Here is a 16,661-nt window from a genome sequence, read left to right on the forward strand (position 1 = left end):
TATTAATTAAGTTTTATGCTGTCTTTCATAGACTGTTTTCAATTGAGTATTAATGAATAAAAATGACGAGTTTTATTAAGATGAGTAAGTTTTACGGCTATAAATGACGCCCCTTTTCTTCCCCTTCTTCTTTAACCCCATCCCTAGTCGTGGATCACTCGGCCTAACTATCCATAGTTAGGGCGGGCTGTGACATTTCAGGTACCAATATCTCCATGATATGATAGTCTGTTAGACACCTCCTGCTGTTTATACTTGCAGAAAAATGTTCTATATTTGCAGATAGAGCTGAAAGCAATGCGTGAAGCTGCTCAATGGAGACGTCTTCAAGGTTTAGCATCTTCTGTAAATTCCTTGGTGTTGCTTGCATGTGATGGGCTTGAAGCTCTGAACAGACTGAAGTGATGGGCACCTGGGCTAAGGTGATTTTCGTGCCCAATCTTTTTTTTTGTTGTCTGCTTTTTAGATTACATGTGCCTTATACTTCATGTATCCATCTATGTCTTGCATGCTGCCATATGTTTTGGTGTAACTGTAGGTTCTTCAATCGGGCAGCGCTGAAGAGTCTAGATGAGTTTGGAACAGAAGGTTCCATGATAAGTCCATGGAAAAGATGCTGCTATTTGGGCGATATTAAGAAGCTGGTGCTTGTATGGTGGGAGAATTGTTAGACAGAAATGTATGTGATGTTTACTACATGCGCATGTAGTAAAACATGTATTAACAGGCAACTTGTGTAGCTCGAATTGTTGGATGCTATGTTATATATGCTAATATTATCTTGTCAATCTTATTTTATTATTTGAATTTTTCTTATTGATTTTTAGATATAAATAAAAGAAAAAATTGAGAATAAATAAAAAATATGCGGAAAACTGTCATCTAATACATGTAAAACTGTTATCTATAATGAAAAAGACAACAAAATAAAAGTCATGTATTCTAATTAAAGATAACGGTTAAAATCGTTATAAAAACTACAAAAAACGTTATAGAAAGTGCAAAAAATCGTTATAAAAAGTGCAAAAAACCGTTATGTATTCTATCAAAGATAACGGTTAAAATCGTTATAAAAAGTGCAAAAAACTGTTAACTATGATAAAAAAAAATTAATACATAACGGAAAAATCTTAATACATAACGGTGAAAAACCGTTATGTATTCTATCAAAGATAACGGTTAAAACCGTTATAAAAAGTGCAAAAAACTGTTAACTATGATAAAAAAAAAAAATAATACATAACGGAAAAATCTAAATACATAACGGTGAAAAACCGTTATGTATACCCTTTATAGATAACGGATGCGTACTGTTATGTATGACGCATCGTACCGTTATCTATGCTACTATACGTAACGGTTTTGAAACCGTTGTGTATGACGTATAGAATAGATAACACCACTATACACAACAATTTTTTTGCTGGTACGTTGAGGCGATGATGGTAGTTGATGGTCGTTAGTGTCAGACCGAAGGGGAAGGGGGCGGCGACGATTCTCGCCGCTGGAATATAGAGGGAGATGAGGTTATATTGATGGTTAAAATCGTGACATCGACAACGATCTTATTGGGCCTCCAGCGGTTCAGGGAGGAGGAAAAAAGGAGGTGCGGTGGTGGCGGCTGTATCGGCAGAGAGAGAGAGAGGGAGATTTGATGATCCAAAATCTATAAATGAGAGTAAATTGTGACAGATCCGTTAGTGTTCAATAGTTACTTTATTGCCCTTTTCTAATTAAAATTAATAATGTGATTTATCTAAATCAATTTCAAATCTGAACAGCCTTTTAATTATAACCACAAGATTAAGCAGTTTTAATGATCCAGATTAATTCTTTAATTTCTATACTTAGGGGTGCGCTCTAATGAGACCCTTATTTTTCAATGAATACGATATATATACTGATGAACAAGGTAGTATATACTGATGAATAACGAAATTTAAAAAATTGGTAATGAATAAGACATATATACTGATGAACAATGCAGTACTTAATGATGAATAACGAAATTTAAAATATTTCGCTACATCCAAGATTCGAACCCTGAGAAAAAAATTCGCCCTCTAGATACAATATTAGTCATAGGATTGATAAAATAAACGCACGAGATCGTGTCTAAGATCTCACTAAAAATAGGGGGTCTCATTGGAGCGTACCCCTATATATATATATATATAGGGGTGGGCTAGAATAAAAACACTCTTAAGTGTATAAAATATAAACGTTTTTTAATGTACGAATTTTATCCAACAGGGTTACGAATTCATCCAACATGGTTACGAATTGCGAAAAATAAATTTTTGTTACCTTTGGGATTCGAACTCAGGACCACGGATTAATCCAACAGGGTTACGAATCAACCGTAGATCTTGATGATCTAAGGGCTGAAAATCATTTATATTTTATACACTTAAGAGTGTTTTTATTCTAGCCCTCCCCTATATATATATATATATATATATATATATATATATATATATATATATATATATATGGGCTAAAGTTCAATGAAGAAGGCCTAAATGTAAGAAAGAAGAGAGAAGTAATCTAATCCGTTGATCTTATCTAATCTAACGGACATGATTTATTCACGCCATGTTCAACGGATTTTTTCGTTGAACATATGGGGGGTCGAAACCCAGAACCCCCAAAAATATTGTATATGTTCACGAATGTTCAACGAAAAAATCCGTTGAACATGGCGTGAATAAATCATGTCCGTTAGATTAGATAAGATCAACGGATGAGATTACTTCTCTCTTATTTCTTATTTAGGCCTTTTTCATTGAACCTAACCATATATATATATATATATATATATGTATATATATATATATACATATATATATATATATATATATATATATATATACATATATATATATATATATATATAGAGGAGGGCTACGGTATAAACACTTCTTAACATATAAAATACGAACTAGCTATAATGTATGAATTCTATATATAACATATATGAATTCGCTGTGTAAATGTACGAATTGCGAAAAATTAATTTTTTGCTACTTATGGGATTCGAACTCGGGACCATGAATTCATCCAACAAGGTGATGAATCACCTTTTAAAATATAAAACATGAAATATTTTTAGCCCTTAGATCATCGAGATCTACGGATGATTCACCACCTTGTTGGATGAATTTATGGTCCCGAGTTCGAATCTCATAGGTAGCAAAAAATTTATTTTTCGCAATTTATATATTTACACAACAAATTCATACGTGTTCTACATAAAATTCATACATTTTAAGTAGTTCGTATCTTATATGTTAAGAAGTGTTTATACTGTAGTCCTCCTATATATATATATATATATATTTGAAAGATCAAGATAGAAGCTTATATAAATGATGAGTAGAAGGGATACTTAATCCTTATAAAGTGCAAAAGGACAATATTATATTATATACTAGAAAGGATACACTCTTTCAGATATAGACACCAATCATTTAATGAATATAAAAAGAATGAGAAAAGTTTGCACGTAGTCATTTTCAAGAGTTAATCTTCACACCATCCATAATCTTATTGATATCTGAATTAATTTACTTAAAAATAAGCTCTAATCCCACCTTCCATATCCTTCAGACAATTCATTGTGAAATTAAATTGAGTACCTTTTTCTTCACCTTTTCTTGCCTTTCCGGAATGAAGTGATCAAAATGGTTGCATAAATTCAGAAATGTATTCATAGTGCAATTTAGCAATCAAAATTGAGACTTGGGTCGCAAAGTAGCACTCAAGCATCAAATGAATGGCAGTTTCGAGGTTTCATATGCAAAGAGTGCATAATGAACATAATATTTCCTCAAAAAAAACACTAGACATAATATTTCTTTTAATAAAGTTTTTTTTTTTAGGGATCCTATTGTAAAAAAGTTTCCAATTAAAAATATATATTTTTATTGGGATTGATTTCTACCACACCTTTGAAAGTAGTGAGGTTGAAACTTCGATTAGAGCACCTGAAATCAAACAATCGTATATTGAATGGGTTAAAAAGAGTCCATCCGTAGATATTTTTTAAATTTTCAACCTACAAATGTAATTTAAAAGATTCAAAAGATCAAGCAGATGGTTAGCATTAAAAACACGCCTCCAACTAAAGGATAAGATTAAGAGTGACCAAAAACAATCCCCACATCTTTAACTAACCAAAATTTTTTAGAAGATAACTAATAAAGAGAAGGAAATTTACCTTTAAAATAAACGCCATCATTAGACTACGAATCCTATCAAAATCTAGCACAACAAAATTTAAGTGACTGCAAAAGATCTCACCATCAACCCCATTTGAATTTATATTTCTTGGATACAAAGTGGGTGTGCGCAATAACTTAATTTAACCCCAAAATTTATTTCACCTTGCCTTCAACAACTAACAGTAACTTTCGGCAGTTGGTTTTAAATAACTAGGTATTGCCGGGTTGAGCTCCTAAATATTTTTATAATTTGATCCTATTTTCACTTTATATTTCTGACCTTATTTATTTCATAATTTAAGTCTCTCCACCCTATTCATGTCTCCGGCATTGATGAATCCTCAAATAACAACTAACTACTTCAAAGCTAAGTTTTTCAGTTCAATTACAAAAGATGTATTGCTCTTTTACAACTACACCAACTTCTAGTATTTTTCACTCTCGAATGTTGTCGTATATGGATGCTTTAGTTTGGAGGCGGAGAAAATATTTTGCTTTGTGAATTTGAATTCTATCAACTTTCTAAATCAAGATATTTAGTAGCTAGAACACTTCATAACATGAAATAAATAAATAAAAATTAGAGAAAATTACAATTTAAATCATAAATTTTGGATCTTGTTGCAAATTAAATATATTGAAGTGTCCCACATTGGATTGGAGATAGTGGCATGAGCCACTTTATATGGTGAGGCAACCCTCTCCCTTATAAGGCCTTTTAAGGGAGGAATTGGCCACCCTCTCCCTTATAAGGCCTTTTAAGGGAGGAATGGGCATTGGGCCAATTCCTCCCTTAAAATGCCTTATAAGGGAGACCATTCCTCCCTTAAAATGCCTTATAAGGGAGAGGGTTGCCTCACCATATAAAGTGACTTATGCCACTATCTCCAATCTAATGTGGGACACTTCAATAAAATACAATCTTTAAAACATCTATATCTATATATAATACTTCACCCGTCTCACTTCAAACGTCTTGTTTCTTTTCAACACAGTTATTTAGAAAAATATTAATTAGATTATTAAGTAGTGTGGTGTAGAGTTGAAAAAATAATGTGAACCCCAAGAATTCTTACTTTTTGAGAACAATATTTTCCATAAAGGGAAAGAAGACATTTGAACTGGGATGGATGAAGTATAAAAGATGAGTTTTTTACCTCTAAATTTTCTCTCTCCTCTCATTTCTTCCCTCCAATATTTTTTTCTACTTTTTTTCTAGGGTTAAGGTACAGATTCACCCCTAAACTAGACACCCCTATAGCGTATCCCTCCCCATTCTCGACCTTGGCCCAAATAAACCCTCATAGTCCATAAAAAGGGTACATTTAAACTCAGGCACTAAACGGTCGTCTTACGCCATTTACTTGATTTATTTTATTTTTTTTATTTTCGGGTGGGGCCCACCACCTACCAGGCCAACCACCGCCGTTTCCCTCAACATCTTTAAGCACTCTCTTAAGCTGCCATTGGAGTGGAGCTCGAACACCAAATAGCGATCCTCGTCGCCGTAGCAGACGCCGTGGAACTTCACAATGTTCACGTGATTGATTCTCGAGTGGACGTCGATCGCCTCGCCGCTGCACCTGTAGATGCCGCCGCTCGTCTTCACGCCGAAAACTTTTTACTTCTAACTCATTAAGCCAACATAGCAAAAACTTTTTAAAAGGTTCTACTTCCAACTCATTTAACCAATTTCTTGAGCTTTCATTAAGTCGAAAGCATACACATACATCCATTCATTCTGCCAGTGCATATATAAATATATCAAACTGAATCAGCTCAATAACAGAAATGTCTATATGTGTTGTTGAATAACAATATGATTTTACACAAAATGAACAAAAGCTATGATTGTGTACTAAGAACAGATTGTTAACTTGAAACAAAATTTGTAAATCAAACTTGAAGGTTGGGCTTGTGTTGTTGTGAGCTTGTGTTGATTGTGTGGTATGGGAGTCGAGTCGAGAGATAGAGGCGAGGCAGCAGTGGTGGCCTTACTGCTATTCGCCGGAGTCCAGAAAAGGGGAGGACCAGTAGCGGCTTCGGGCTGTTCAGTTGCCGAACTTCGAGATTGAGAGAGAGAGAGATGGCGGTGGCTCGATCGGCTTCCGTCGAATGAAATCAAGGGGGGTGGTGACTGGATTTGAGGGATCTAGGGCTCGCAACGGCGGCGGCTTTGCCGTCATTCCGTCCGAAGCAGTGGAAAGAAGATTCGTAGGAAGAGATGAGGGAAACAGCGGTGGTTGGCTTGGTAGGTGGTGGGCCCCACCCGAAAATAATAAAAAAAATCAAGTAAATGGCATAAGACGGCCGTTAGTGCCAACAGTGCCATGCACGAATGATACTAGTGACCATAAGAGAGACTGAGAGAGCATATGGCACTAATGACACTAATATGACTATAAGTACCATTTGTGCAACACTACATAAGAGAGACTATATGGCACTAATGACACTAATATGACCATATATAAGTACCATTCGAGCAGCACCCTAAACGGAGAATCTAAATCCTATATGGGGAATTTAAACCCTAAATGATAATCTAAACCCTAAATGGATAATCTAAACCCTACGGGGAAGTGTTCAAAATGGTCACCATCTAAATAATATCAGTACACAAGTATATGACACTAATATGACTATAAGTACATTCGTGCATCACTGAGTATATGGCGCTAATAGTGCCACGTGTGCCTAACCCGTGCGCAAACCCGAATCTAGTCCGCCCTAATTAAGGGCAAAACAGTCATAAAACGTAAAAAATGGTCAGATTTTGTGTTTTTCAATTAGTGATCAAATATTGTATTTCATTCTTCAAAATGATCATGCGAGTATATTGTTTCTTCATTTTTTGTATTATTTGTATTTTCATGATCTGTTAGTTAGTTTTGAGTTGTTTTAATATAAACTTTTACTAATAATACAATTTGAATTTTTAAGAGCCCAAAAATGTTACGCTAGAAGACGACTATTAATTTTGTTATATTAATGGTTTAGTTTTATTTGCTCAAAATTATATTGATTTAAATTATTTGCTTTACAATTTATAAATTTAATTATTATTATACAATACTCATTAAATTTAATATTATACTCATTAAGTTGATATATTTTTATTATACATTATTTTAAATCAAAAACTAATATTTAAGTAAATATAATTTTTATGTTACCAATTAATCTAACTCATAAATAATAATATATGATATTTTATATAATTTAAAATTTCAAAACTAAATAAATATATTGTAACACGTTAATCGAACGGTAAGACGTACTAGTATAATACTCCCTCCATCCCAATAATAACGTTTCATAAAAATGGGGCAAGCAAATTAAAAAATGTAGATAAAGTAAATGAGGAAAAGTAGAAAGAGTAGTGAAAAAGTAAGAGACAAATAAATAGAGAGAGTAATAAAATAAAGCTAAACAGCCACATTGTGGCCACCCACAATTTACCTAAACAGAAAATAATTTAATTTATTTAACTTATTTTTTAAAATAAAAATAAGATTTAGTTATTTTATCATATTCTCTACATTATAGTTATTTTTTTTGCATTTTTTTGGTAATTTTTTTATTTTTATTAAAAAATAAATTAAAAATAAAAAATGCAAAAAAACTTTTAAAAAAATAAGTACAATGTAGAGAATATAATAAAATAACTTTTATTTAAAAAATAAATTAAATAAATCAAGATTGTCCTTATTATATTAGTTTGTGGGTGGCCACAATATGGCTGCATAAATTTATTGTAAAATAAACTATCAATTTTGGGGTTGGGGTATTATAAATGAGACGCACGAAAAGGAAAATTGGGATGTTATCATTTGGATGGGGAATGTATAAATGATAAATGTTTTACTTCCAAATTTTCTCTCTCTTAATTTTTTTCCACCAAGTTTTTCTTTTTATTCTTACTTATTTTTCTATTTATTTTTTTTCAAAAAAACATTAACTTCGATTCATGAAAAAATATTCAATATAAATGTTTAATAAAGAATATGACAAGATCATTAATTTGATGTAAAAATTATAAAAAATGAATTTGAAATGAATAAGTTATGACCGTTTAAAATGTTAAAATTATTTTTCTAAAAAAAAATCAAAATTATTTTTTGTACTATCTCATTTATATGTAATGTTGAACATTATACTCCTTTTTAATTTTATTTCCGTTTGTTGGTGGAAAAATGAGTTTACCTGTGATGAACATATTGTTTTTCTATTATATTGTGACTTCGGCTTTTCCAAAACTTATGAAACTTTGTACGAAAGTACTAGAGAGTCTTATAAAGGTTTTTGTAAAGTTTTAGACCAATCCAATATGTTTTACTAATTTTCCTTAAATTTAACAAGATGCTCGCTGACTCAATTCAAAACACTATTGAATTGACTTGCAATCATACGAGGTCAATTGCAGTGGATAAGCTAACTCAAGTCGTCTGTCAAGGAAGGCTAAGCAGGGTGTTCTCTCGTGTTGCACACAGATAACAGAAAATAAACCTAAACACTCTAATCAACATTTTGGGTCTGACACTCTCTCTCTTTAACTAGCGCATAATTGAAATAAAGCATGTAAAATTATCTAGGCAAAAATTAAATATAAATAAGCAATAAAGAAATAGCATGTAAATCTACGCTAGGGTTCTTGAGGAAAAGCAGTAATTCATTAAAATAATCGCGCAACAAAAATAGCAATTATCTAGACAACAAACGAAATTATTAACCAAAATAAATCTAACAAGAGCATAAACGATAAATAAGAAATACTATAGAATCATAAATCCAGAATTTATCTAGGCAATAAATAAATGACTTACGGTAATTAGCGATAAAACTGAACAAGAATCTCTGACTATGAATTATTCTAGGCGTAAATAAGAAAACAAATAAACCCTAACTAAGAAAATGGTGTCTGGAGCTTTCTGTCTAAGATTTGGACTGGCGTCTGGGAAAGTGCAAGTGTCCCCCAACGGTTGCTGGGATTGCTGAGCGGGCGTGAGGCGAAGGAAGCTAGCGGGCGCAAGGTAGGCACACGACCGCTGGGCAATGCGTGTGCACGGGTGCAAGACGAGTAGCGCGGGCGCGGGGTGGAGAAATGCGGCGAGTGCGCGGGCGCGGAGAAGAGCCCCGCAGGCGCTGGAAGTGCTCGCTAGGGATGCAGCGGGCGCTGGGGAGCTCGCTGGGGGTGCTGGGTGTGATGGCGCGGTCGCGGGAAAAACCCAGCGCCCGCTGGGTTGCTCACGCGCGGACTGCACTGCGCGATATTTTTGTTTCGACCCGTTCTCCCTCGTTACAAGTTTGATTTTAGATCCGTTTTCGCCTACGGACTAGTATCGAGAAGAAGTACAATTCTTATTAAGACCAATAAGCTAAATTCGAACTCTATAGTTTTTCACTAATTAATCAATTGGAGCATCAAATCCTGAAACAACAAAATAAGCGAATAAACTCAAATCAATCAACCACTGAGTGAACTAAACCAAAAATATAAACCCATAACACACATAAACACCCATAGAATCATCACAAAATAGGACTAAACACTAGCAAAAATAGTTTAACTGTGATGAACTTACTATTTTTCTGTTATACTGTCACTTTGACTTTTCCAAAATTTATGAAACTTTGTAAGAAAGTACTAGAGAGTCTTGTGAAGGTTTCTGTAAAGTTTCAGACCAATCCAATACGTTTTACTAGTTTTTCTTAAATTTAAGAAGATGCTCACACAAATAATTTAGCTGTGATGAACTTATTGCTTTGCTGTTATACTGTGACTTTGGCTTTTCCAAAATTTATAAAACTTTGTACGTAAGTACTAGAGAAGAGAGTCTTATGAGGATTTCTGTAAAGTTTCATACCAATCCAATATGTGTTACTAATTTTCCTTTAAATTTTCACACTAATCAAAGATGTTTTGCTATTTTGCTAAAATCTATAAGCCATATAACAATCAGAACTCATATTTATGTTTCTTTTGTAGGTTTTAATTTTCAAATGTCTTTTCAAGAATAAGCCATAACTCCATCGCCATAAGTATTGGGGATCTTGTAATTTGTTGATTCCTATAGCGGCTGTTTTAGATCTTAGAAACAATGAAGTATATTGAGTGGTGTGCTGACAATTGCTATTCTGAAGTGGAAGGGATTGAACTTAAAGTAACAACTTTTGAGACATTGCGAAACTTGTATGATAAATATGTAGAGGCTTATAGAGTTAGTATTGAACCGTTGGGTCCCGGAGGGTCACTGAACAAGTGTATGGGGGGGGGGGGAATACACATGTAGGGCAATTCTTCGCGAAAACTGATGTTTGAACAGATGAGAGAACTTAACAGATACTGAAAAAGCTTTGTATAAGAATATCATTGAAGGTTTCAGTTAAGTCTCAAAACAATTTTCAGTTGATGAGAGGCTAGCGACTGATACTGATATTAATATCAGTGGATGACTTTAGTTAACTGAAACAGTCAGATAACTTCAGTCCCAATAAGGCTTCAATCGAGTTTGAACGTAAACAGATGAGTGTTATGAATCTTACTGATTATCCGTAGATTTATCAGTTAGACTAATAACACTAGCAGCGAAAAATAAACTTAGTTCAAATAGCCTTAGAAAAGTTTGTCACTTAATGAAATCCTTAGTTTTTCTTTTCAGTTAAGCAAGTTCAGTTGTAAAGCAATTTCAGCGCAAATAAGAATAACTGAAAGCAGGTAAAGAACACGAGAATTTTTACGTGGTTCGAAAAATAAGTTCCTACGTCCACGACCAGATGATCAGTTTTACAAACACTCTAGCTAGTGCTTACGGGTGCACAGCAAACCTTGAACTGAAAATATATTTTTTAGTACCAACACACTGGGTTGGATTTCTCACTCTTCTCTTAGCACGCTAAGATACACGAGTGCCTTTTCCAGCGGGTGGCTAAGATCTTTGAGTTAGAACTCTGGTCTGAACTCCCTTAGCTTGCGGGTGCCAAAAAACCTAACTGTTTAGTTTACTGGTACTAAACAACCACTGAGTTCGATCTAAGTCTCGAAATCGATTACAAGCGCTCTTCTCACTCTAAAGAAAAGGTTATGTAATAAACCAACTAGGATTACTGAGAACAAACTCTCAAGTAATCATAAACTAGGCTAAAGATATATCTTATTTAATTGCCAGATGTTCTAAGAGAGTTTATGTAATCAGTTGCACTGATTGTGTTATCTATGATTGCTCTCTTCTTCGATTCAATGCTTACGGAGGTTAAGCTCAAGTTGATCTTTCGATGTAGCTTTAAGATTGGTGATTGAATCAGATTTTCTCCCTATTCCCCCCTCCCCCAGCTTTTGGGGTGTTTTCCTGAGCTATTTATAGGCATCTCTGAAGAATAGATTCGTTAAGCTCAAGTTGATCTTTCGATGTAGCTTTAAGATTGATGATTGAATCATATTTTCTCCCTATTCCCCCCTCTCCCCAGCTTTTGGGGTGTTTTCCTGAGCTATTTATAGGCATCTTTGAAGAATAGATTCGTTGGTGGAGATCCTCTCTTCAAATTCTGCCGTTGTGAGATGTGGTCCAAATCAGCTTAGGTTCTTTGTCTTCATTCTCCTTTGATGAATGGAGAGTTGGTCTTTTTGTCCTTCAGAAAATATGTTGCAGACTTTTACATGAAAAAGGAAATTATGTCCTTTAAAGTTAATGCTCTGACTTAGGCAATAAATGCGGCGTGTCTTGAAATCTATCTACGTGGCTGGAATTAGTAAGACATCATTTCTTTCTTTAGTCCGTTCATAGTCTTTAGTGTAACTAAACTTGTCTTTAGTTGATGTGCTTGCTATGTCTCGTGGATTCTTCAGGTGTTTCCAATGCATTTTCCACTAGTCAGGACTTTAGTTGGATCTATAACTCCGATGCATTCAGAACTTGTAAGAAGCCTTCAGTCGAGTTGACATCTTCAGTCTTCAAGACGTTCAGTCTTCAATCTAGCTACTATAGGGACTAAAATATTTAAGTCCAGAAAGATAACCTCTAGCTAGAGTGTGCCTTCTAATAGTTTTGGTATCATCAAAACACAAGGGTTGGATATATCTTTCATTTCCCAACAGGTACTATTAATATTGTGAGACATGTTAGTAATGCTCAAACAAGAAGTTCTAGCAATGTTAGTGGTGTTAGTAGTGTGAAATTTGGTACAAGTAGAAGCGAAAGCAAATATGAAAGATTTAGGAAAACTGTTACTAGTGTTGATCAAATGAAGTCCCACTTTGATTTGTACTTTGAGGAGGCAGTTGAAGAATGGAATGACACGACTCAGTTTGATGCAATTGGGTGGTGGAAGATGCACAAGTTGAAGTATAAGATCCTATCAAAGATGGCTTGTAATGTGTTATCAATTCCCATAACTACAGTAGCTTCAGAGTTGGCCTTTAGTGCAAGTGGTGGAGTTAGTAATCCACATAGTGTCTCTTTAATTAGAAGTGGATACTATGGAAATGTTACTTTGTGCCGAAGATTGGCTACGAGCTCGCTATGAGATCAAGGAAAAGCCAAAGTAAGTATCAATTTTAATCTTTATATCTATATCTTTATGTCTTTACTATATATACGTCTAATATTTATCTTTATGTGTTTATATTTTTAAAGGACAAAGAGAACACCGAAGAGATTATTTTCACTTAAGCATTTCATCAATAGAATCGGTAAATTATTATTTTGTTTTATATTAGTTTGACTATTTATATTTGTATTATTCTTAATTGTGTGATTTTGTTGTAGTTCCAGTAGTGATGCTTTGCTAGACTGGAGTGAATCTACAAGATCAATGCTTATCTTATAGAGTAGTTTTTGGTTTATCTGTTATTTGGATTTTGTAATGCTCTTCTAGTTACACAAGACATTTTAATTGTTTAAATTGTTGTTTAAATAATGTTATTTTGAAATGCTTGTATCATTTGTTAGAATGATTTTTATTCGAATTGATGCTTGTTTAGGACAATTTATTAGAATATATAGAAAATAATTTTTATTCGAGGTCGAGCTCGAGCTCGAGCAATAGGTTGATTAAGAGTAGATTTCGAGCCTGACACGAGCTCGAACTCGAATATCCGAGTCGAGCACATTTCAAGCCTACACGAATCTTTAAACGAACATCACACGAGCCGAGCTCGAGCTTAAACTCGAGTTCGACATTAATGAATAAAACACTAGCCGAACTCGAATCGAGACCGAGCTCGATATTTTGATGTCGAGCAGAACTTAATCATGAACATGAAAACTTGAACCGAGCTTGAACACCGAATATTTAAACGAGTCGAGCTCGAGCAACTCAGTATTCGACTCGGCTCGACTCGTTTATAGTCCTATAAGTGACAAAAAAAAATTAGACACGTAAACTTAAGAAAATGTATAATCAAGTAAAAATGATAGAATTTATATTTTTTATTTAAAGAAATAAATTATTTATAATAGGACAATTCAAAATAAAATACAGATCAATTTTAGTACTCCCTCCGTCCCACCGAAGATGATACATATTCCTTTTTGGGCCGTTCCAACGAAGATGCTACGTTTCTATATTAGATAAAAATTAGTGATAGTAAACATTTTATTAAAGATAATTTAATCATCCCTTATTTTACTTAAAAATCAGTTTAGGCTTTAATTATTAGGGGTTGAATTATTTTGGCCCATTTTCTTGGGTTAATTGTAGTCTTTACCCTATTTGAAAGACAAAAACAAAAATATACCCACTATAAAAGAAAGGGTTAAGTATCAAATAAGCCCCTAACATAGAGACGCTTATCACGTTTAGATCACTATAGTCGAAGTTGGGCCAACTAAACCCTCAAACTGCCTAAGTTCGAACAATCGAGCCCTCGCCTCTAACGTCTACTTAACACCGTCAGTTTTTTTTTTGTTTTTTTATTTTTAAAATTTTCAATAGGTGGGCCCCACCCTTCAACCATTTCTCTTTCTTTCCTAAATTCTCATTCAGCTCAGCGACCCTTCCTCCCCGATCTGTGGGATACATAACCGGCTACATCTCCCCCGCCATCTGCAAGCTCACCCGCCTCTTCAGCCTCACCATCGCCGACTGGAAGGGCATCTTCCGCCCCATCCCCCCAGCATCGCCTTCGTCCCCTTTCTCCGAATCCTCGACCTTATCGCAAACAAGATCTCCGACGAGATCCCCGCCGATATTGGCCGCCTCAGCCCACTCAACGTGCTCAACGTCGTTGCTGCCTCAGCGTGCTCAACGTTGCCGACAACTATCTCTCCGGCTCCATCCCCCGCTCGCTCACCAACCTCTTCTCGCTCATGTATCTCGACATCCGCGACAATCGAATTTCCGGCACCATCCCTAGAATTTCGGGAGGGTTAATTGCATGAAAATACACGAACTTTAGTCACTTTTCCATTCTGCACACGAACTTTAAAATTTACATTTTAAACCATGAACTTTGAATTCGTTCCAATTTTTCCTTAAAATTCATTTCCAGTCATCGGAAATCTTACGTGTCCTTAATAGTGCCAGTTGGATGTCTGACGTGTCACGACGAACACGACGTCGTTTTAATCGCGGTTGTCAAAACACCGCGTTTAGGCATGTGACGACGTCGTTTTACATAAGTCTTTCAAATTAATCTCTTAGATTAGGGCATTTGCAATTTTACAACTGTAAAAACTAAGGAGACGCCATTTTCACCGAGTGTTGAAGGTCAACAGCTACAGGGAGATCCTTGACGAAGAGGTGGTCCCAGCTTTCGTGTAATACTTTAACATCAATGGCAGACAGGTAGGTCATTTTCAACTGCGCACATTTTTTTGCCTTTGTCCAGTTGTTCGTAGGTAAACTCTGTAAAATTGTAGTCGATTTCCACGAATTAGGGTTTTTTTTCGTGTTTAGATGTAGGAAAATTGGAGTAAATTGGAGTAATTTTGATGAATGCAGTTAGAAATGATTAATTCCTGAAATTTTTGCTATTCTTTTAATTCTATGCAGTGACGACGAATTTGGGATTTATATACATCATGGGGGGAAATTTACTACCGTGGGGTGTGCAAGAATGTATCTTGGGGGTAAGGCAGATCTCAGCATGCAGGATAGGGATAGATTTGGTTTCTTTGATTTAGAGGAATTAGTGCGTGAATTTGGGTATGCGAGGTGGGATTGCCTTGCTTGGAAAGCACCTAGGACACTTGCATTTTTTGACATACACAATGATGCTGATGTTATGAAAATGCTTAATATAAGTCTGTGCAAGAATAAATTTTGTAGTGTGTACGTAGACAAGGGTGAATTGGGTAGTGATAAAACTGTTGAACAGGGGAGTGAGAAGCCTTTACAATTGGGGAAAGAGAAGCCATTAGAAATGGGGAAAGAGAATGCAGGTGAAGTGGGGAAAGGGAAGACAGTAGGAAAGGGGAAAGAGAAGTTGAGTAGACCCGAGAAGAAGAAGGTGAATAAGCCAGTGGGAACTTCTCCCATTACTAGAAGTAAGAAGGTTATAGATGAAGGACAAGGTACTGTTTCAGTAAGAACCTCTCCTATAACTAGAAGTATGAAGGTGTTAGGATTGGGAGAGAATAGTTTGCTAGTGGAGACTACACCCAAGAAAAAGGGTAAGGAGAAGCAGGTTACTAGAACTTTAGTTGATGAGCCTATTATAGAAACAGACCCTGAGGATAGTGATTACATTCTTCCTGAGGATGGTGAACAGTATGAAACAGATGATTCATTAGGTGACAATGAACTAGGCTCTGATGATGAAGAGTATAGGGATGCTAGATTGAACCTAAGACTAGTGGAAGGGGTAGTACAAGAAAGAGAAGAGGGAGACTTGCCAGATGATGTATCTATGAGTGAGGGTAGGAGTGCTGATCCAATGGGTAGTAACACTGAAGGAGATGAGGGAATGCTATCTGATTACATTGTATCTGATGGAGATGTGGTGTCTGATTCCACAGATGAGGAAGAAGGACCTAAGAGATTGCCTAGAATCATGTATGACCCTAGGTGCAATAACAAGGACTTGATAGTACAGATAGGGCTAAGGTTTGAAAATGGTTATCAATGCAAAGAAGCTCTTAGAAGCTGGGCTATACTGAAGGGTTATCCTATTCGGTTTAGGAGAGTTAGTAAAAAACAACTAGATGCTAAGTGTAGACCACCATGTATCTGGAGGTGCTATGGGTCTGACATCAAAGACCAATGTACTTTTGCTGTGAAAGTGCTTGTTGGTGAGCACACCTGCCTTTTTGACATTCACAACAAGTTGGCAGATTACAAGTGGTTAGCAAAGCAATACATTGAGGTTTTCAGATTGAGGCCCTGCATGCAGGTTCAGGAGATGGCATTGGATGTCAACACTAGATTCTCTATACAACCCTCTTTGGGGAGACTGTATAGGGCAAAAGCTCATGCTTTAGAGCTCTTAAGGGGGTCAGT

This window comes from Salvia miltiorrhiza, chromosome 5 (assembly GCF_028751815.1).
Source record: "Salvia miltiorrhiza cultivar Shanhuang (shh) chromosome 5, IMPLAD_Smil_shh, whole genome shotgun sequence".
Taxonomy (NCBI): Eukaryota; Viridiplantae; Streptophyta; class Magnoliopsida; order Lamiales; family Lamiaceae; genus Salvia; species Salvia miltiorrhiza.